Source organism: Fukomys damarensis, unplaced genomic scaffold (assembly GCF_012274545.1).
Source record: "Fukomys damarensis isolate Sample0158 unplaced genomic scaffold, DMR_v1.0_HiC HiC_scaffold_17, whole genome shotgun sequence".
Lineage (NCBI taxonomy): Eukaryota > Metazoa > Chordata > Mammalia > Rodentia > Bathyergidae > Fukomys > Fukomys damarensis.
Genome location: NW_022900929.1, coordinates 31249369 through 31270682, shown reverse-complemented (window position 1 = coordinate 31270682; position 21314 = coordinate 31249369).

Below are 21314 nucleotides of genomic sequence, written 5' to 3'. Positions count from 1 at the left end.
GCCCAAGAATGAGGCGCTGCCCAGGCCACTCACTGGTGACAAAAGAACTCACAAGAGCCAAGGCCGCAAAGCTACAGGAACTCACAGAGGGTGACTCGGGCCCCCTCCCAAGGGAGTTGGCTGCAAACTGGGCCCAGCAGCTTGAGACCAGGGGTTCAGAACAGATGGGCCACCATGACCCCCCAGACTAGAGGACACAGTGCCAGCCTTATCAGGAGAGTACAGGGGCACAGTCTGTGTGGGTGAGGGACAGGACGGGAACAGCAGGGCTGAAGACCATGCAGAGCCTGAGCTCAGCCTGGGGGCCTGGGGTTTGTGGGAGAAGCAACAGGTGCTCAGGGAGCAGCACAGTGGAGCCTGGCAGAGGGAGAGCACAGAGGCCAGGGCCGCAAGGGTGGCCCAGGAAGGAGGCAGAAGAATGGCCTGCAGAACCAGAGGGGACCATGGCTGGCCAGGTGCAGGGGCAGGAGGCAGGGGCTGGACTTGCCTGGGGCCTCAGGAGAGGAGAGGCACAATGCACACTGCATCGAGGAACCCAGCTCCAGCTGTCCTGGAGCTGCAGCAGGGCTGTGTCTCTGGCCAGAGCTGCTTCTGACCACTGGAGATGTGGTGCCACCCTGGGCAGCTGAGTCCTCAGCTGAAGGAGAGTGAGATGGTTTGGCAGGAAACTTGGGGCAGGGGATTCCAATCCTCTTAAGTTACACTCACATTCTATTACTTCTGGAGGAAGGACTGGGAGAGTTCTATGGAGAGATCGGTGTTCTGAAGTCCATTCTATAAACATGATACCTCAGTTTGTAATGTGGATGTAACTCACTCTTTTGCTAAATGGAGGATAAAAGACCTGTATTATCATACTGCATTAACAAGTTGGAAATGCTTCATCTTGCTAGGAATGAATATTAAAAGTAAATTGCACATTCATTTATTTTAGATGATTGAGTTACTTAAAAGTAGCATTTTGGAGCAGGGTATAGTAGCACATACCTGGGAGGCTGAGGCAGGAGGGTCAAAGTTCTAGCCCAGCCCAGGAAACTTAGTCAGACCTTGTCTCAAAAAAAAAGCTCAGTGCAAAGGCCCTGGGTTCATCCCCAGTATGGCAAAAAAGAGGAAAAGAAGGAAGAGAAGGGGAAAGGGAGGGGAGGCACCTTGGGCTTGGGGGTCCCTTGAGGATGTAATTCAGGGCGTTTGCCCTCCACTGTTAAACAGCAGCCATACTGAGCTGAAGTCCCCTCGGAGACCTGAGCTGGTGCTGCCTATGGTCCTCTCCCGGCCATCAGTGTTCTGGTTCAAATCCTTAGATTCATCCCAGAGAAGGTGCTTAGGTTTGGAGTTGTTTGCTTTGAGTTTTGACATGGACAGTGCCCCAATGGCTGTGGACATCACATCATCCCCTCTTGGCAAAGCCCCTCTTGGGGTTACTTGGGCAGCAAGAGAGGCGGCCCATCTGGGAACAGATGCTCTCACTCTTCTCATCAACTGGAAAACAGACAAACCACTTCCCAAGCACCCCAGGAGGCCCTGCTATGCCAAAATGCATGCACATATGTGAACATACACATGTGCACACATATGCACACATACACACACACAAGTGTGCACACATGCATCACCAAAGGGAAAGGTCAGTGAGGGCCCAGATCAACAAGCCCCTGGGGCCATCCCAGCAGCGTGTACCTAAAGACACCCACTCTAGCACCTCACATGGCTGTAAGTACATGCAGGGATCTTTCTTCATGCCAGGGTACCACTGGGCCTTGACACCAACATGAACCTATCATCATGACCACACTTCATCCCAGAGCAAGGTGGGATCATTAAGCAAAACTTACACATTTCTCCCAGTGCTGATTAAAACTGGGGGCCAAAGTGAGTTTTTGAGCATCAACTCTACTAGCAAAACAGTTTTGATAATATCTCCCTAAAAAAATGAGTTGTGATGAATGTATACTGACATATTCAAATATATTCAACATCTTCATACACATTGAACTTTATAAAAAACTCACAAAATTCAGAGAAAGTGAGGAGGTAAAAATTAAACAGAAGCTATGTAACTTGGTTACTTTTTCATTGCTGAAACGAAATACTCAACACCTAAAGTTAAAGGAGGAAAGGTTAATTTGCTTCACAGTTTGTAGAAGTTTCAGTTCATAGTTGGCTGGCTCCATGGCAGGGAGGATGGCAGAGGGGAGTCACAGAGGAGAAAAAGTCCATGGCAGGCAGAAGGCAGTAAGCAGCAAGTGGCAAGTGACAACAATAGCTCTCTTTTGTCTCTTTCACTTATCTCCAGGGTGGGACACCCTTATCCAATCCAGAACTATGCCAAATCAACCAGTGGACTAATTTAGTAATCACTCACACTTGATCCCAGCATCACAGTCTAGATCCAGCCACTTCTTAAAAAGCCCCACCTACAACTGCATGTGGCATTGGGAGGGCATCTAGATAGAAACCATAATACTGCTATTACCTTTCTGTTCCCCAATGAACTGTTTTTCAGGTTTGCAAATACACTGGGAATTTTTATTTGATTATCTTCTTGCCATTCAGCTCACAGGTTCTAGGAGTCCAATTATAATCTTTTAAAAGCATAGGGTCAGAACGAGTACACACAAAATATTTCTATTTAAAGAACATTTTAATCGACTGTTATTTCTTGGTTTCTCTTTCCAGACCCAATTATAATCTTTTAAAAGCATAGGGTCAGAATGAGTACACAAAATATTTCTATTTAAAGAACATTTTAATCGACTGTTATTTCTTGGTTTCTCTTTCCAGGGCAGTTTTACAAAGCAGCAGTTCTGTATGATGACACTCGAGAAGACAAAATTCTCTAAATTGAAAAGCAATGCATGGAGTCCACAAGACCTCACAGGAGCTAAGAGCAGTACAGTGTGGAGCAGAGGTGGGGGTGGGCACAGGAGAGTTCAGCCAAGAATGCGCTGTGCACCTCCAGGAGGGGGCAGACAGGGTCAAGTGGTGTAAACGCTGGGGCAGTGGTTGGGCAGAATTTTTGGATTTGATGCTGACTCAATGCACACACACACACACACACACAGAAATATCACAATTAACCCACACCCATGCACACTTACTATGTGCCAATGAAAGGTAGAATGCAAAAGCTCTTCAAAAACAGACTTTCGTACCTGTTCTGGGAGCTGCCCCACCTGGCCATTGTAACTAAGACTCTGCAGGATGACCCAGCCCACCTGGGCCTGTTCTCCTCCACAGTTGTTTCCATTTCCCGAGAACGGCGCTCTTAGTGAAACAGCCCAGCTGGAATGGCCCACATTACCACAGCTTTCCTCAGTCCACTCAGGACATGGCCCGGTAACATGAACATGTAAATCTAGGCAGATCTTTTATAACTTTCCATGCTCTACACTGAAACATGACATTTCATTTTTTAATATCTTAGACACAGGAAGAGTAAGACCTGAGCCGGGTGTGGTGGTGCACACCTGTAATCACAAGTGCCCTGGGAGGATGAGGCAGGAGGATCTGGAGTGTGGGCCCAGCAATTAAACAACTTAGATACTCTCCCAAAAGTGAAACATTAAAAATGGGTAGAGGTAGCTCAGTGTGAAGGTCCTGAGCTTAAGCTCTAAAACCTCAAAACAAAAACAACCCCCCAAAGTACGAATGGTATTGTTAGAGGGGGACATTTCTGCCACCATCAATCACTGTTTGCACCTTCAATTTCTTCTACAAGGTAGCGGGTACAGAGTGAGCCTGCGAGCATTTCAGAGGAGGTTTCAGCCTCTCTCCACTAAGCCACTGCTCAGGGAATGGCCTCATCCTTGCCGGCTCTGTGAGCAGCGTGGAGCCTCAGGTGTGCCTAAGGGTACAGGTTGCGTGGTGCAACCCACGGGGAAAACGTGGTGACCGCATGGCAGACAGGTGTCTACTGCAGGAGTCTGGATGTGCACTCGTGTGCACGTGTGTGCATGCAGTGGAGCCGGGCAGAACCCAGGGACTCATGCACACCAGGCAAGCACTCTACCACCCCACCTTTCCCTCCAAGACTTTTACAAAGAATGTGCACGAACGCTGACCACTGCGGTGCATCACGCCTTGCTCACCTGACACCGGCTGCTGTTTCGCACGGACGGACGTCTACTGGCATCACCTACGCCGGAGGCACAGGGGCCGCGCTCAGGGACCCCCAGCACCATGAAGTGCAGCCATGGATGCGTCCCTGGCTCGTTCTCTGTGGGCTCCTCAAAGAGGAAGTAGCTGGATTCCATGTTATTTGGTGGAAGGGAGTTGGTGTTCAACACTTCCCTTGGCCAGAGTAATGTGTCAGCCGGCATCGCGCATGCCTAGACGCCCACACGCTTCACTCTGCTTGTGCCAATCCTCTAAGAAGTAAAACCTGGAGAGCAAAAGCTTCTTTAACAGCTGTGGAGGGCACGGGAGCCCCCTAAGGACTAACCCAACACAGAGCGTGCGTGAGGGCCTCCCACACTCTCCCCATAGTCCAGAGTCACTCACCAATGGAAACCTAATGCGAGAGGCGCATGCATAAAAATGTAAGAAAAAGCAGATGAGGTGAATTTTATGTTTTGTTTATCTGATATACCCAAAATATTTTCATTTCAATTAAATAATTGATTTTTATTGATTGATTATTTTTTTCAGTGCTGGGAATGGAACAAGGGAAGAGCTCACCATGGAGCCTGGAAGCTGTGCGTCTCTGGGACTGCAGCTCATCCTAGCTGGGACTCCTCTTGCCCAGACACTGCATCTGGCCTATGACTGGAAGCCACAAGGATCAGCAACCAACCAGCTCATCCATCACTCCTGGGGGCAGGCGCTTCCTACACACCCCCTCCAGATCCTCACTGAGCCCAGGCCTGAGAGCCAGCATCTCACAGGGGAAACTGAGGCACTGCACTGTGAGGAAGGCCACTCTGTTAGAGGAGGGGCATCAGCACTGTGTCCTGGGGTGAGAAAGCTAGGATCGTTGTTGGGAAAAAAAAAACCCAATCAAGCAAAGGACCAGGATGTATTTATTCACTGTTGTTACACTTGTTAAAATGTAGCTAGCTCACTTAAAAACAAACAAACCTGTTTGGTTCTCCAGTCCTTATTTATACAGGGGGACAGGGCAACATAGATACAATAAAGCAGACATTTTGTTGAGTCTTAAGAGGTCAAACATTTGAAAATGTGTATTTCATAATTGGGGTCTCTATGCCATAATTCACTGGTTCTCTTGCTTTGCCAACTTGAGGGTGCTGTAGACTCTGTGAACTCAACCTTTAAGCAATTATGGGGCTTGGTTAGAAGATGCTGTGGGGGTGGTGCTGCCTGGACAAGGAAATAAAGCAGCTGGAGCAGTGTCTGTCCGACTGGGCTCAGTCCACGGCCCAGGGACCGGGGCTTGAAACCCTCGTTTGCCTCCCCTGCTCTGGAGCCTCCATAGCCCTTTGTCAAAGGAGAAAGTCAGGCAAAGAGCTCAGGTAGCTCTGAGCCAGTTCACTCACTGAACAAGTATTTATTATGCATCTGCTGTATGTCAGGCATTGACACAGGGACAGATGACTGTAAAGTTCAAGAAATCATTGTTTTATGACCCATGTGAGCCATTCAAGAGTAAATAATCGTCACTGAATTCAAACTCACAACCAGATTCCTTCAGTCCTGTAGCACCCTGGGTCCCCCACCCTGCTCAACAGCCACAAAGATGCCTGGGTGCGTATCTGGGTGGCAATGCCTGGCCTCCTCGGGACGGGTCCCGGGCACTGTGCCACCATAGGTTCTGGTCAGCCTGCCCTAGGCAGGCCCACGATGACCTCTGCCTGGCAGGGGTTCCCTCTCCTTTTCTATACCCCAGGAAGAAATGGCCTTGTTCTGAAGGGGCATGCAGCAGAATCAGGCCCTCCATTCCTACGCCTGTGTAATTCTGTTAAGTTCCTTTCCACCCCTGGCTGGCTGCTGCCAAGGGGAGACACAGAGCAAAACAGCTGCCTCCTAGTGACAAAGCAGGACCTGAACCAGCTGGGTCTCCTCCACTGGCTCTTAGAGATCCGCATGGTGAGAATTCTCCTAATTGCACCCTCGCACTGCCAGGAACAAGGAAATAAAGCAAGGGAAAGAAAAGCACATGCTTTATGGGAAATGGAGGCTGCTCCCACGGCACAGCTGGAGCCAGGTCCAAACCCTGGCCCCCACCCCTCTGTGCAGGATCAGGGCGGTGCTGTTCCCCTCAGGAGCCTCCAGGCGGGATGAGCTGGTGCAGGTGGCCTGGCCCAGTGCTCAGGAATGCCAGTCTCATGCTGCTGCCACCACCCTTCTGGGCACTCAGTGAGTCTGGCAGAGGAATAATTTACTGCAAGGCAGCAGGAGCAGGGTGCGAGTGTACTGCATCACCACCATACTGGGACGCAGAGCAGCAGGCTGCGTGTGGCCAGCCTAGCTTTGCACGGGTGTCTCAGCCCTGGCACCAGCGCCGCCTCAGACCGGGTCATCGCTGGCTGTGAGGTCATCTTGGCATTCACAGTGTCCCCCAACATCAAGCCCCAGGGGCAGCAGCTCACCTCTCCAGACACTGTCACACATCCGCTGGAGCAGGGCAGTGGGAATGTGCTCTAGGCCTCATGATGCTGAACACTTGCTACCCTGATTCACAACTCAAGTCCCAGGCTGCACTTCGCCTTGTAACTCAGGGCAGTGCCTTGGCTAGAGATAGCTAAGAAGAGGCAGACAGACAGACAGACAGTTCCATTCAGCTTAAGGGAGTAAAATGCATCCTAGCAGAGACCTGCTTTCCACTAGTAATGGACATCCGCCATGGTTTATTCTTAAATGTGCCCAAAGGGCCTGTGTTAAAGCTTGGCGCCCAGCTTGATGTGACTGGGTGGTGGAGGAGTCTCAGGTGGCCAGGCCTGTGGAAGCTATAGGTCGCTTGCTGCCTGAGAAGGGCATAGTGGTAGCCAAGCCCCTTCTCCCCCTCACCTCCCAGCCCTGCCCTGCTACCACTTCAGGCTGCCAGGCCCACCTGAAAGCCCTAGCACGGTGAGCAAAAAGAAAGCTGCCCTCTTTCCATCCTCCACACCACAGCACACTGCAGACCTGCTGTCCTTCCTTGATGCGACGCTTCTTTTGCTTTCCTATATTTTACATCTTCTGATAATTAAAGGAAGTCATATGATTGAGCCAGGCATGGTGGCGCATGGATGCCTGTAATCCCAGCACTCTGGGAGGCTGAGGCAGGAGGATTCCTGTGAGTTCGAGACCAGCCTGGGCTACATAGAGAGTTCCAGGTCAATCTCAACTACATAGTGTGACACCCTGTCTCAAAAAACTACAAAAAAAAAAAATCATATTGATGACCCAAAATTTTCTGTCTCCACAGCTTCCTCTCATGCACACACAGAATGGCTCACACTAGCTGCCTTGGAAAGAGGACTTCCACTGACATCCGTGCCATGCAGAAATGCAGGGAGGAGATGGGCAGCCTTGTGCCAAGTGTGAGAAGCACAGGCTCCTGGGGTGTGAGGCACAGACTCAACTCGGAGGGTTCTGTGTCCTGACCTAGACGCTTAGCTTTGTTACTGCAGCAAGCAGCTCCCTGGCAAGTACCCACGTCCTCACACTGCCAGGCCCTAAATGAGGGCGGGTGACAATGAACTGCCACCCATGGGTGACACAGGCCCTGTCACAGCACTGGGCTCGCTCTGTGCGACGCCATTGGAGTCCCAGTCAATAGTCTACTCCAAGGTCAATTAAAGTCGACTTTTTTCTCTGATGTAATTTTTAAGGGTTGTCATGGTTACAACTACTTATCTTGCACTTGCCACCACTATATCAAGCTCTATGCAAAATAATTAGTGATCTCCTAACTACCAAGGGGACCCCGCAGACCACACCTGCCTGCGGATTTCTACTAATGTGAATTAAAAACTAAAATCCCAAGTGGAATCTGCATCCCAGAGCTTTGGGGGGCTATAAACACTGTAGAGAATAGGCTTCCTTGGACAAAGAGGTCACTTTGTGACTTCATGAACTCCAGGCTGGCTTTTCCTTGACAATGATTCAATCCCAACCCAGCTACTTCCTCACAAATCTTTTAAAGCTGGTGGGATTTACAGATGAAGTCTGTGAAGACTAAAGTATGAAAACACTCGTCACACCCAGGAGTTTCCGAGAAGGTCAATCCAGTCCTTTGGCCAAGGTTGGTTTTCTAGGTACTCTAATGTCAGTCGGTGCAAAGGTCAAGGAGAAAAGGCGTTAACCATGGCCGCCGCAACCTGAGGAGCTTCCTCTCTGAACTGTGTTCTTCCCTGTTTCTAATGCAGTGATGCCGGACAGTGAGCAAAAATGTGCCAGGGTCTCATGCATTCATCTTCAATGTAGGTTCATGGTTGGTGGGCTTCAGCAGGCAGGTGGTGAAACACCTGGTGTCCACTGCAGACATGGCTCAGGGCTGAATGGCACTGCCCAGCCCCTCCCAGGTTTCCATGTTCGGCGTTTTCTGTCCCACCACTGACTGCACACACAGTGGGGATGCAGACCGCCCTTACCAAGGTTCTCTGCAGTGTTGCATGGGCTTGAGGTCTCCTGAACTCAGGAAAGACCCCTGGCTTGTCCAGTTCTATCCCTGGGTGCAGAAATCTCCTGAGCGGACTGCACACACCCCTCCCTTCTTGCCAACTTTACTCCTGGATGAATGGATGACAAGTGCCATCTCATGTAGATGCAGCAGCCCCACCTGACAGTTTGCGAACTCTAGAGAGGGAGTCTAAGTGTTCCAGTGACCTCTCACCTAGTTAGTAGCATAAAGTCTACACAAAGGTTAAAGATTTCTTAAACTCACATAAACAAGATCAGATAAACACCAGTGCCTATTTAACGTTAACCTGGTTTTCTGGGAAAAGGCATGCTGCCACAAAAACAGCTCAGATAACTAAGTAGACACTGAAAAAAATAGAAAGAAGGAAGGTCTCTCTCCAGTTATTTTTTAACCCAAGGAGAGATGCACGGTAAAGAGAGAGATAAGAAATGCTTTTAAATATTGCATTGCAATATTTCAAACCAGCTCTAAAATAATAACAGCACTGGGCAAATCAGCTGCAAAGGTTTAATCCACCCACTTCATATTTAACAAAACTCCTCCCTAATGAGAAGACACCTTCAGTTGTATTGGAATATCTGAGTGACTGTGTGGCTTTCTCCTGTCTCCTGGCCCTTGTGCGGCCTGTGGGCCCAGGTGCAGGTCTCAAGACAGGTGTTCTTCGTGGATAGGCAGGTGTATCTCACAGTTCTATGTGCCCAAGAGTGCACCTTCCTCCTGCAGGTATGTGAATCTGAACCCACAAGAGCTGGACTCTGAGATGAGGTGTGCTTACCCATGGAGGACACAGTCTTTCTGCAAAGCTCTGCAGTTGTTTAAAATCTGTTAGAGGAGGAATCTTAGCCAGGCATGGTGGCCCAAACCTGCAGTCTCAGCACTCTGGGAGGCTGAGGCAGGAGGATCACAAGCTGAACCCCAGCCTGGGAAACTTAGTGAGACCCCTATCTCAAACTTTAAAAAAAATTAAAAAGGGCTCCTGATATACATAACTCAGGGCAAAAGTTCTGAGTCCAATCCCTAGTACAATGAGCACACAAAGAAGAACAATTTTCAAGCCGTCTTGTGAAAGGTTATAATTCCTATACTATTAAATCATTAGGTAATTAAAACAGTGAGTTTTGGGCCCATGTTAACCATAAAGATGTTAAATTAAAAATTCCAAAGTTTGCTACTAAGATTTTTCCATTAATGGAGGTTGGGAGAAGAATTCACAGAATCCATGAAGATTTTTTTGCAATTTCCTGAGGATTTGTTATTCTTTCTCTCTCTCTCTCTCTCTCTCTCTCTCTCTCTTTCTCTCTCTTTCTTTCTTTCTTTGAGTCAGTCTCACTATGTAGCCCAAGCTGGCCTTGAGCTCCTGATGACCCTCCTGCCTCAGCCTCCTGAGTGCTAGGATCACAGGTATGTGCTACCATGCCCAGCTAAGATGTTCATTCTTAAATGGGGAAATTGGTTTTGTCTCCAGCCTGACTTTCTGAGATCTGCAACAGTAATGAATGTCTTCATTCCCTATTAAATGAAGAAGACTGGGGAAATACAAGCTCTCAGTAATATTCTGTTGGAAGTGCAGCCGAAGCTAGCTGCACTGTGGAGGACTCCTCAACCTCCTCTCACACATTTCCCCCGCGCATCTCAGGAGGTGGATACAGTGAGGTTCACAGTGGAGAGGAGATGGTATGTCCTGGCTGGGCCTGCGCAGCCCCCGGATGGCCTCGGGTCTAAAGCAACACGAAGGCCAGGTGTGTGACCAGCAGCCCGGTGGGGGTGAGACCAATGTGGTGGGCACTGTCACAGGCATCCTGAGCTGCACGTCTGGCAAGCGCCCACTGCCTACATAGCCCCAGCCGAGGTAAATGTTGGGGGTGGCTCATGCTGCCATTTTCCGTGTTTTCTTGCAGCGAAATGGATTTAAAACATTAAAGATAACTTTTGTATATCACTGGTGAGAAACAGGAAGCCCCTGGCACAGGTTGGCCCATCACCAGTCTGTTACTGTGTGCAGTGGTGTCTTGGTGGTGATCCTGGTATACGGACACCGCAGATCTGGACTGAGGGTGCAGGAGCCCTGGGTGCTGAGGAGGGCCTGTGCGGGCAGCGAGCCTGGGGCCTCCCGGAGTGGCTCTAGCCTGCTCATCTTGGACTTAAGGGAAATCACCAAGGACTGAGGACCAAGGAGGGGTGGCTGTGTCCTTCCCTGGCCTCCGAGACTCCCTTGGGATCCAAACCACAGGGCAGAAGCAGCAGCCACAAGGGCCAGGGACCTGGTCCAGTCCTGGCCACTGTCCCGTGACAGCCTTGGTTCCTCATCCACACCGTGGATCATCCAGGCCACATTGCAGGCCATCTCTCCCCACGAGAGGAACTGTGCATGTGTGGAATGTTGCCATCCTCTGCGGAACCACCTCGCTCCTCCCCTCACACCCCCAAGGACACCACCATCACCCGAGTAAGGAATGGAGACTTCCCTCCATCCAGCCCCAGGCGGTGTGGCCAGAGCTGTCCCTGCCTCAGCACAGCTCCTCCTTCTGCCCCTGTGGGCAGCAAAGGCTGATGAATCACTTTTATCTGGAGACAGAGTGAGAAGGCAAGGCAGAGCCAGAGGGAGAGAGGGAAAGGAAGGTCCTGGGCAGGTCTGGAGACTCTGTGTGTCTGTATTCATACTTCAGTGCCATTATCTCCTGACTGTAAAAAATCTTACTGGTACGGTAAGGTCATCATTGCTTTTTCTAGGATAAGAGTTAGCCACTGAATGCTAGTGATGCTCAGTCCTAGCCTTGCTGCCTGGTGCATTATGTACCCCGTGGCAGTGATTTTCAGGCTGGGGATTTTACAGACACAGTCACCTTGCACAGACCTAAAGTCCGTGCAGGTTTCCGAGCCCTGGCCTGGGAGCAGAGAGCTCCATGTCAAGAACAATGCAGGCAGAGAGCTCTGTGTCCTTCACATCTGGACATCTCCTCCACTTTTAATAAATGACAAATGCCTTCCACTTGACAGCCAGAAAGGACACAAACAGACAGAACCAGCTGTCAAACAATGGATGGAGACCGGAAGCTCCTGTGTGAAGAGTGAGGGTCACAGCGACAGTGCACTGAGAGCAGAGACCCTGCGGGCAGTGGCAATGGCCTCAGGCAGTGAGGGGACCGCACCTGGTTGGTCATGTCACCTTCCACGCCCCTTGAGATGTCACAACCATGCAGGCTGAGCGAGTCTAGGAGACGCGGGGCAGCCAGGAGGCCCGAGTGGCCTGGGCCCTAGCAGCTGTGCAAGGATGGAACCGCCCTCCATCTGAGAGTGATGGGTGAGCATCTCATTTCCAGCCCTAGGCCTCCACTAAGTGCTATGTGCTGCTTCTAAGACAATGCTTAGCACAACGGAGCCTTCTGGCTGGACAGGGCATCCACCGCCACCAACTCGTCACACTTCCTGAAACCTCAAGTTTCTGGCTAATAAAAAGTCAACCTCGTGGCTACTGCTTGGCAGGAACTGACCTCAAACACTCCAGCCTCTGCCTCTCACCTGCGGCTTCCACCTTTGTGACCTCTGTGGGGGAATCCAGCCTAACCGGAAGAAGAATGTGCAGCCTTTCCTCAAAGTGAGGTCCAAGGAGCCCTAAGCTTTCCTTTCCCCAAGCGGGAAGAAAAAGCCCACAAAAACTCACAGATGGCAAGAAAGAAGGCACTGTCGGCAGCACTCGCAGCTCTGCACCATGTGCACACTGGCAGGGTGCAGGCCTTGAATTTCTGACTGCTACCCCCAGTTGCCATTTCAGTCTTGTTTTTGCAACTGAGCTGCACCGAATACTCACTAGCCATTCTCGGACACACCCAAAGCCTTCTCTTCTGGGCGAGCCTGAGAACAGTAGGGTGCACAGGAAAGACGGCCCTCCCCACGCAGGCACGCACAGCCCCCCGCCGTGGTCATCCCTGCGCACCCCACAGGTCCGCATCGTGGGTGCAGGGGCCAGCAGCCTCTCTGCTCTCTCCTGTGGCCCCTTTCTCCTGCCGCTTTGCCCACCATAGGTCCTTGTCCCACCATAGGTCTCACCTTGAAGGTGAGATGGGTGCAGCTTAGCCCCAGCAACTTTCGCAAGACCCAGCCCAGTCAGGTGCTCCCCAGCTGCCTGCTTCCCGGACAGATCTGCTTACCTCACACCCACACCACCTTCTCAGGTGAGAACCCACGGCTGCCCCTCCAGGGCCATCTATACCTGGGGCACACAGACAAGAGCCCGGCGGGGGCCACTCCTCGGGGACCAGCAGCTCTTTCCCTCTCCCTACAGTACTGAGTGTGACTGCACTGGGGGATTTCTGGAGCACTGAAGAATTTCCACTGTTAGGATAAGCAATAAAATAATCCTTCCCACGCAAGGAAAATAACCTACATTTTGAAATTTCTTTCCACAGAGCTCTGGCTCCAGGGCTACATTCCATTCATCCACCACCGAAGCTGCTCCCTCAGAGCAGCCCAGGGGTCTGAGCCCCCCGACCCCCGTGTCAGGGCACAGCCCGCCAGCCTGAGTGAGAGCCACGCTGTGCGTTAAGCTTGTCGTGTTCACAATCACAGGCTCAGCCAAGTGAGCTCGAGTGCGAGCTTTCACGGGAACCATAGAGCTGACTCTCAGAGGCCCGGGCCCCTAGGTTTCGCACTGCTGCTGACCCATCCAGCTGCTCCACCCCGTCGCTTTTCACCCTCATTTCTTCTACAAGTATTTTTAGATCTGGCAAGTTTACAGATGCTGAAGACACAATGTTTTAAAAAGTCATACTTCTAATTCCAAAAGTAAATGTTTTTAAGGCTGACATATGCATATCTTATCAAATGAGGGTTAAAACACAGACATAGGACTGACTAAAAATATACTTCATAAAAAGAGGAGAAAGTAGGAAAGGAGCCAAAATAGAGAAAACACAGAAATGCACAACACTGGGAAAGTGATGAAGCAAAGTGAAGGAAATGTGCAATATGGAGGAATATTTCGTGTCAGGCCTCGGGTTCACAGACAGGAGGCCGGGAAGGGCACCCAGCACCACAGCATGACTGGCCATGGCCATGGGCAGAAGGTGGTGCACGCGCACGCGGGGCCCGGGCTGTCTTCAGAGTGGATAATTAGGCTGCTCACGAGGCTCAGAGAGAGGAATGTGGAGGCCCTGTGTAAACTGCGAAGTGCAGTACAAATGCAACTTGTTATTATTATGACACCAATATTTTAGCATTTAAATTACAGGGTGGCACACTTCTTATCAACATGTTTAAATACATATCTTGCATACATTTAGATTTGCTTTTAATTTCATAGATGTTTTCGGCTACAAGGAGTTTTGGAATTAACTGGTTTAATTATTATATGGAAACTGAAACTGGAGGGTAGCTTCCAACCTGTTGCTTCTTCCTATTCTAACCAGTTATAGTGAAAAGATGTTTAGCTGTGAATCAAGAAAAATGCCTTTAGCAACATTACTTTCCAAAAAATGGTCCATGCATATATATATATAAATAATTGTGAAAAATTAATGTCTTTGACCTTAACTTTCAAGAATTATATAGTATATTTTTGCAATTAGTTGCAAAGTTCCACTCCCAGTTGTCAAAATATTTCTTTCTTAGCAAAAGTTAATTTATAACAGCTTGCAAAAAAAGACAAAGAAGAAGAAGGAAGGAGAAAAGGGAGAGAAGGAGTAAGGGAGATCAGGAAGGAAAGGAGAAAAGAAATACAACATGAGGCCATACATTAGTCTTACATCCCATACATAGAATTAAAATGGACCATGAAATCAAAAATTCATCAGGAAACGTTGGTTGGCCGAGTTAAAGAAATCATGGCACAAGTATAAAGATAAGGTTTCTGATTTCCTATAGCTGTATAGCAAGTCAAAGCCAGGAAATGTTCTGAAATGCGTCCTGCTCAAAGCCCCTTAAAATCAGTATATTTTTAAAGCCAGAAAGGGATACAATTATTCTCCAGTGACCACTTTATGTTTTCCTGTCATTCATGTGGAGTTAATCAAAATCAGATGAGATCAGGGATTCTGGTGGGGGTTGTCTTCTATAAAAATATTGTTTAACTTTCTAAATGCTAAAACACACTTTCATAAAAAATTCAACTGGAGTCATCATATCTTACAAGTTAGTACTAGAACAGACAGACTAGCTTGTCTAATTTACCTTGTTCAGCTCAATTTTCAGCACATATGAAGGCTAATAGTGTAGGAGGATAAACTAGCAGATGATTGGGTAAAAATGAAGGAAAACCAGTGTAATGAAATCTACATAGAGTTTTAAGCATTGAATGTTCTCTGGTAAATAAATTTTGGAATTAAAGAAATTCTCCTGGAAAAACAATCTGAAATCATATGAATGATCAGCAGTTCTCAAGACACCCTCGCCTGTCCTTTAGGACTTGCACATATTAAAAAAAGTGGTTCATTTTTCATCCAAACAAATGAATAAAGAATAATTTATGAGTATAGGCGAAGAAACAGAAACACATGCAGTTTTTCCACATATGAATGCCTCTTTGTCAGAGTAGAGAGACTATGTACAACGCACATTAACTTTATCCAAAACCCAGAGTCAAAGGCAGGGATTTCAGCAAATGGTAGTAATGACAGCGGACTAAGAAAGACAACTGTTCAAGCAATCAAGACATCACCCACGCGTGCAGGCCTGCACGGCACAGCAGTGGAGTCGTCAAGTATCGCATTTCTCCTCTTAAAACAAACACCTGCAGAGCACACCACGGCCTCACTGCTAGATCCCTGTCTTGTGTAGGCAGAAGCACATAGGGTAACGCCTATTTGTTTCCAAATCACCTCTGCAAATACATGGGTAAAGGGTGAATCTGTACAATGTCCAACAATGCATCAGGAAACAGATGTGTCTCCTAATTCACAAGCAGCAGTAGCTCAGTTAACTTAGATTTTGAGTCCAGTGTGATTCGACAGGGATTTACTGTGTCTAGAATTTGACAGAATTTAGTTTCCTTTTGCGCTTTGCTGTCTGCAGCAGGAGTTGCACAAAAGATGTGAAGTAGCTATTTTGCTTATTCATACCAAGTTCCAGGGAAAAATCAAGCAGTTGAAGAGAAAGTTAAAAAAAGCTATCAACTATCATCCAGACTCTTGTGCATTTCTTTACACGTGGTTGTTACTTTATTTTTACCTCCTCATTTTTAACCTTTAAATGTCAGTTACATTACTTCTTGGGTACTTAACTTCTGATACTGTACATTTCTTCATGGTTATTTGGAAAAATAAAACAGGAAATTCTAAAAAAACCTTGGCATCTGCTCTAATAAGACTTGCAAATTCTTAGACAGGAGGAGCTATGGAGGGCTTGAAGAGTCAGATGGCCTATGTGAATTATCCACATTCCCTGTGCCTCAAGCAAGGCCCAAAACCCTTTTTTGAGACTCAATAAAATGTCCTGTTTCTGAGAAAGTGTGCCTCTCACAGAGGTGGGGCTCACACTTGAAATCCCAGGTCCCATCTGCCCTGAGCTCTGCATCTCTGGAAGGCTCTTGTGCCCCTTGGGGGCTCAGCTGCCCAGCACTGGCCCCCCCAAGGACAGGCCCAGGTGCTCCTCCCATGTCCAGGCCTGGTGTGAGGCGCTTGCCTCCCTGACCAAGGTTCTCAGGCTCTGACGTACAGGGCCACCTGGCGTCAGTGCCCATGGGCTGTGCCCTCAGGAGCCCATTAGTGTGGCCCTGAATGCACATTTACACCAGATCCCAGGGGCTCACACTTCAGAGAACGATGGCAGACTTTTAGTGAATGAAAGTCACGGAATAAAACGTGACCCTGAAAGTTAGTTACTAATGAACTCTGAAACTGGCCCTGGGTCTTGCTCGGATAAAAACGAAGGAAAATCAGTGTAATGAAATCTATGTAGAGTAGATTGTGAAGTAGGAGAGAATGTGAAATAGGAGTCAGAAAACAAAGACAAAATCCCTGTCACCAGCTACTCCCAGCAACTCAGCCTTCATCAGCGCAGTCAGGGCGCCTGAAGACGCATCCAGATGTGTGCTGGCAGGTTGGTGTGGAGTTTCAACTGCTCCTCAAGTGACCCAGGAACAGTGGAGCTTCAGAAGCCAAGGCAGAGAAGAGGAGAGGAAAGGAGGTGATCAAATAGAATTAAAGATAATGTTCTGTGTGTATATATTGGAACTCTGATTGACAGATTGTACCCACTTCCCTGCCCTGTTTGCTATGCCCTAATCTCCTGTTTCATTTCTCCCTAAGGGACGTAAATCCCCAGAATTCTTCATGGGGTGCTGAGGAAGTGGAGGTCTCTGTTTTCATATAGGTACTTCCTGTGGGTCCTGCATATAAAGAGAGCAGAGGGAAGAGGAGGGGGAGGGCATGAGAGGGAGAAGAATGTGAAACCAGCACCTCCTGCTCCTTTGGTCCCATCCTGATGTGCAGTGATGAGCCCTATGCTGACCTACCCAGGTATCAAGCGCCTTTCGCCTGAGGACTGGCATCAATACGTGAGCAAACGCGATTCTGTCAATTTGCATGAGCCATGTTTATTTATCCATCGCTGATAACTGCAGCCAAGCAGGTTGCTCACCAGGGCAGCCTCATCAAGAAAGAAACTGGACCTCCAGAACCCTGGCATGGGTACGTTGGGGCCTGACAGCTGGTGCATGACAGCTAGCTCTCCTCCTGTCACATCGAATACTCTCCAGGACATTGCTCCTGCAGGTGCTTCTCTAACAACGCGCTCTCCCCATTTCCCTAGCAGGAGGGGACCCTGTAACCACACATCTCTGAAGGCTCCAATGTGCAATTCCTCCCCATCCAGCAACTCCTGGCTCCTTTCCAGGGGGAATTAAAAGATGTCCTTTATTTTACAAAGATGCTACCACTTTACAGCACTGTTGCACACTTGGGATCTCTTCTCCCTCTTCATATTTTCCAGACACTCCAGGTTGGGGACCATCCTTACATCTCTGAGTTGGGGTGGAACAATGCAATCCCCCACCATGGCTCACACAAAGGGAAAAAAATGCTAACAAAAGCCTAAGTTGTAATAGGCACCAATACTTGTCCTGTCCTCAAAGGACAAACAATAGTGGTTAGCTCGTGTAATTATTTACACTAAGCCAGGCAGGCGTATGTGCTGGTATAATTACACCAGGAATGGTGTGATTGGGAGTATACTTGGGCCACAAACAGGCCTTCTAACTATGAGACATCCCGATTGTAAGGCCAGCTTCCTGCTAATAAGAAGTGGCAGAAACAGTCAGAAAGGGCCTGTACCTAAGAACCCACCAGAATGGATCTAACTCGGAGCACAGAGGACATTCAATCTCCCAAGGTAGAGTTTTCTCCTACTTCCTAAAGTGAGCCACTGAAATGTTGAGGAGTGAGATTTATTCTAAGCAATGCAGCTCACAACTGGTCAGTAACAGGGCCCGACGTGGGACCTGTACTTCAGCGCCACTGAAGACTGCAAGGTCAAACCCAGGGCTTAAATAAATGAGCTTCAGCCACCCCTGGCCTGAGGACCCCTCCCAGCCAGCACCAGGAGCTCAAGGGACATCTGGATCCAGTGTGTTTGTCCGAATGTGTGGAGAGGACAGAAAAGAAGAAATGACAGCAAAATCAACCTGGAAGCCGAGTCCTGTCTCACTGGCCTGTGCGTGGCCTGAAGGTAGTAAAATACTGTCCTGAGGCCCAACCAGTGGGGGAGAGCTTTCTTAGACAAGACAATGTTGTAGGAAGAAAATCAATCAGAAGTTGTGGGGAATCAGTGTGACGGCAACTGTTTGGTACACTGAAACTTGAAATGCTTCTCCCATAATTTCAAATGTCAGTAAGTAACAGAAGCAAAAATAGAGTTGGTTTATTATGGACCTGAGGACCAGAAACTAGTGTTTAAAATTGTGTTTCCACGGGAGGCGTGGGGACCTGGCACCAATGCAGAAGCCTTGTCTAGCCTGGAGGAGGCCCTGGGTTTGATCCCCAGGACTACAGAGAAAAGAAAGCAAAATTGCTCTCCCAGAGGAACGGCACAGAGGTGAGCTACACTTCAAAGAGGTGAACTTTTCTCATTTCTCCTTCAGCTTAATTTTCTAATCTTAATCTTACCACATCACCACGTTAACATCAGGCGTGCACGCACTTTCACAGCAAGTCACACATGGCCACAGTAATTAATTCTAGGCAGGCCTTCAAAGACTGGATGTCCTGGCCTCGGGTCCCACCCATCTCGGGTCCTGGGGCTGCCTCCCTTCTGTGCTGTAATCCTCACTGCCTGTAATACCGGCGTTGATTTATCACTCCTATCAAAGCAGGTTCAGACCCTGGCTGGCAGTCCTGGAGCTTACATCAAAGGGAAAACAAAGAGTATTTTCTTTTAAAACAGGGCCGACTCCTTCATCCTCACTGACACTAGCTCTGAAAACATTTCAGAACTTGTTGACGCTGTCACGTGGACCCAACATAATTATGCAGCATGGCAGATTTTGGCACCTGGCTTCTTCAAACATCAAAATAACATTCTTGAAAAATTACAGACTATGAAACTGACCACTCGAAGCCAGCAGGGCCACTCTAGGTAGTGCTGTGGCCTGGTTTCTTCTCGCCTGTGCTGCACCAGTGTGGACCATGCAGCCACTGCACTCAGAGGCTGTGCTCCTCTGCGGGTTGGCAGGACAGTCAGCCACTGGAGGGGCATCACACTGCTGGGAGTGGAGGGGAGCACCAGGGAGACAGCCCCCTTCTCTCTCGGTGTTGCACAGTGAGTGCGCCTGGAATTCGGAGCCGAGGCCTGGGACTCCTGAGGGCTGAGCTGGAGCAACAGGAGGGCCCCTGGCTATAGCCAGCCCAGGCTCCAGATGGGATCTCCCACAGGAAAGAAGGTGTGGCTCCTCACTGTGGATCCCACTAGGACTCCTCGTTGTTGTTTTTACACACAGCCCAGTCCTCTTGAACCAGGAGCCTTCCATGGTAGGGCCAGGCAGGCCATGCCCCTGTGGATCCCTTACAGAGCAACACCTTTATCTGTGCTTTATGCAAGAGCGGTGGCGGGGGTGGGGGGGGCTTGCTCAATGTCCCTGAAGTGATCGATCTCCACATCCTCATATTTGGCAGTTGAGGGGCCCCACCCCCTAGGAGGCTGCTGAACTTCAAAGGAGGGACTATCCCTGTGAGCCAGCCCCGTACTTCCAGCATCTGACCCCCATTACCACGTGCCAACTTGCCCCCGGACCAGGCAGTGCAGCTGGAGGCCGAGGGATCTGAACCTTGTTTCCCCTCTTCCTAGCTTCAGAAAAGTCACTGTACTCTGTGCCCCGGTGTCCCCGAAGGATGAGAATCTACACCTCACCCAGCAGACATGAGGATCAGCTAGAGGATTAGCAGTTCTGACAGAACTTAGCTCCTGTGCAACAAGTGAGGGCACACATCTCAGGGCCACCACAACTGAAATAAGTAAATCCCAGACAAAACTGAATTACATCAAAAGAGTGTCTTAATAACTCCATGCAGAAAGACTGTCTCCTATATTTAATAACATCACTTAAGACCCAGTATTTTACTTCACTTTAACCAGCTGTTTGCTGCTGTCCTGTGGTACTCAGGCCATCAGTGGGATTCGTATCTTTCTCAGAACCAAGTCTGCAACCCCTAACAGCAGTGCTTGGAGAGGCCACCTTGTGGAGCAGGCATGTGCCTGGAGCGAGAACTTGCTCCACAGCTCTTGGAGTTCAAGTGAGAGAGGAGAGGGGTCCCCTTGGCAGATAGAGGTGCCACCTGCTCCCCAGGACTCTCATGTCAGTGGCAGAGAACAGCCAGGTCCTGGGCACCCAGATGGGCAGGGTGATGGGGCTGTTCCCCAGGCCCTTGTCAGGCCACAGAGCCTGGATTTCTGAAGCTGCCTTTCCCCTTTTCCCTAGATTTTGTAAGCCTCCAACTCCAAGCTCCAGGTGTTCCCGAAGAGCTCTTTACCTTGGCAGGAACTCTCTCAGGAGACCTCACCAGTTTCTCCTCCAGTCAGAAACTCCCAACTCCCTCCCCAACAGAACCACTGATGCCTCTCAAACCTCACTACCAGCCCACCCAGACCAGTGACCTGGCATCTCTCAGGTTTCCTCTGCTCTTGGCAGTTTCCTGGGCAGCAAAGTCTGGGAAGCCTCCTGTGCTCTCCCCTCCTCCACGCACGCTCAGCACCCACTCCAGCAACGCCAGTGGCATCAAAGGCAAGCAGGAGCCTGACTCCAGGGTTGTGCAATGCGAGCTAGGCGGGAGGCCAGCTTCCTGCAGGAGCTCAGGGTGGGCACTACCGAGCAAGGCCCTCAGGGACAGCGACAGTAATCGGGGTTTCTCTTAGATTAATCTCGCTGTTTTGGTTGTCCTAGTACACAACTCTTCAAAACAGCAAAAGGAAACATCCCATAGAGAAAATCCAGGGTACCGGGGAGCCTCCTTTACAAACACACAGGTCTGGCAGATGGCGCGGGGACCTAGCCTTCAAGGCCGCAGATCACAGATGGCCTCAGGGACAGCGACAGTAATCGGGGTTTCTCTTAGATTAATCTCGCTGTTTTGGTTGTCCTAGTACACAACTCTTCAAAACAGCAAAAGGAAACATCCCATAGAGAAAATCCAGGGTACCGGGGAGCCTCCTTTACAAACACACAGGTCTGGCAGATGGCGCGGGGACCTAGCCTTCAAGGCCGCAGATCACAGATGGGGGACGCGGGGGGGGGTGGTGTGGGAAAGCG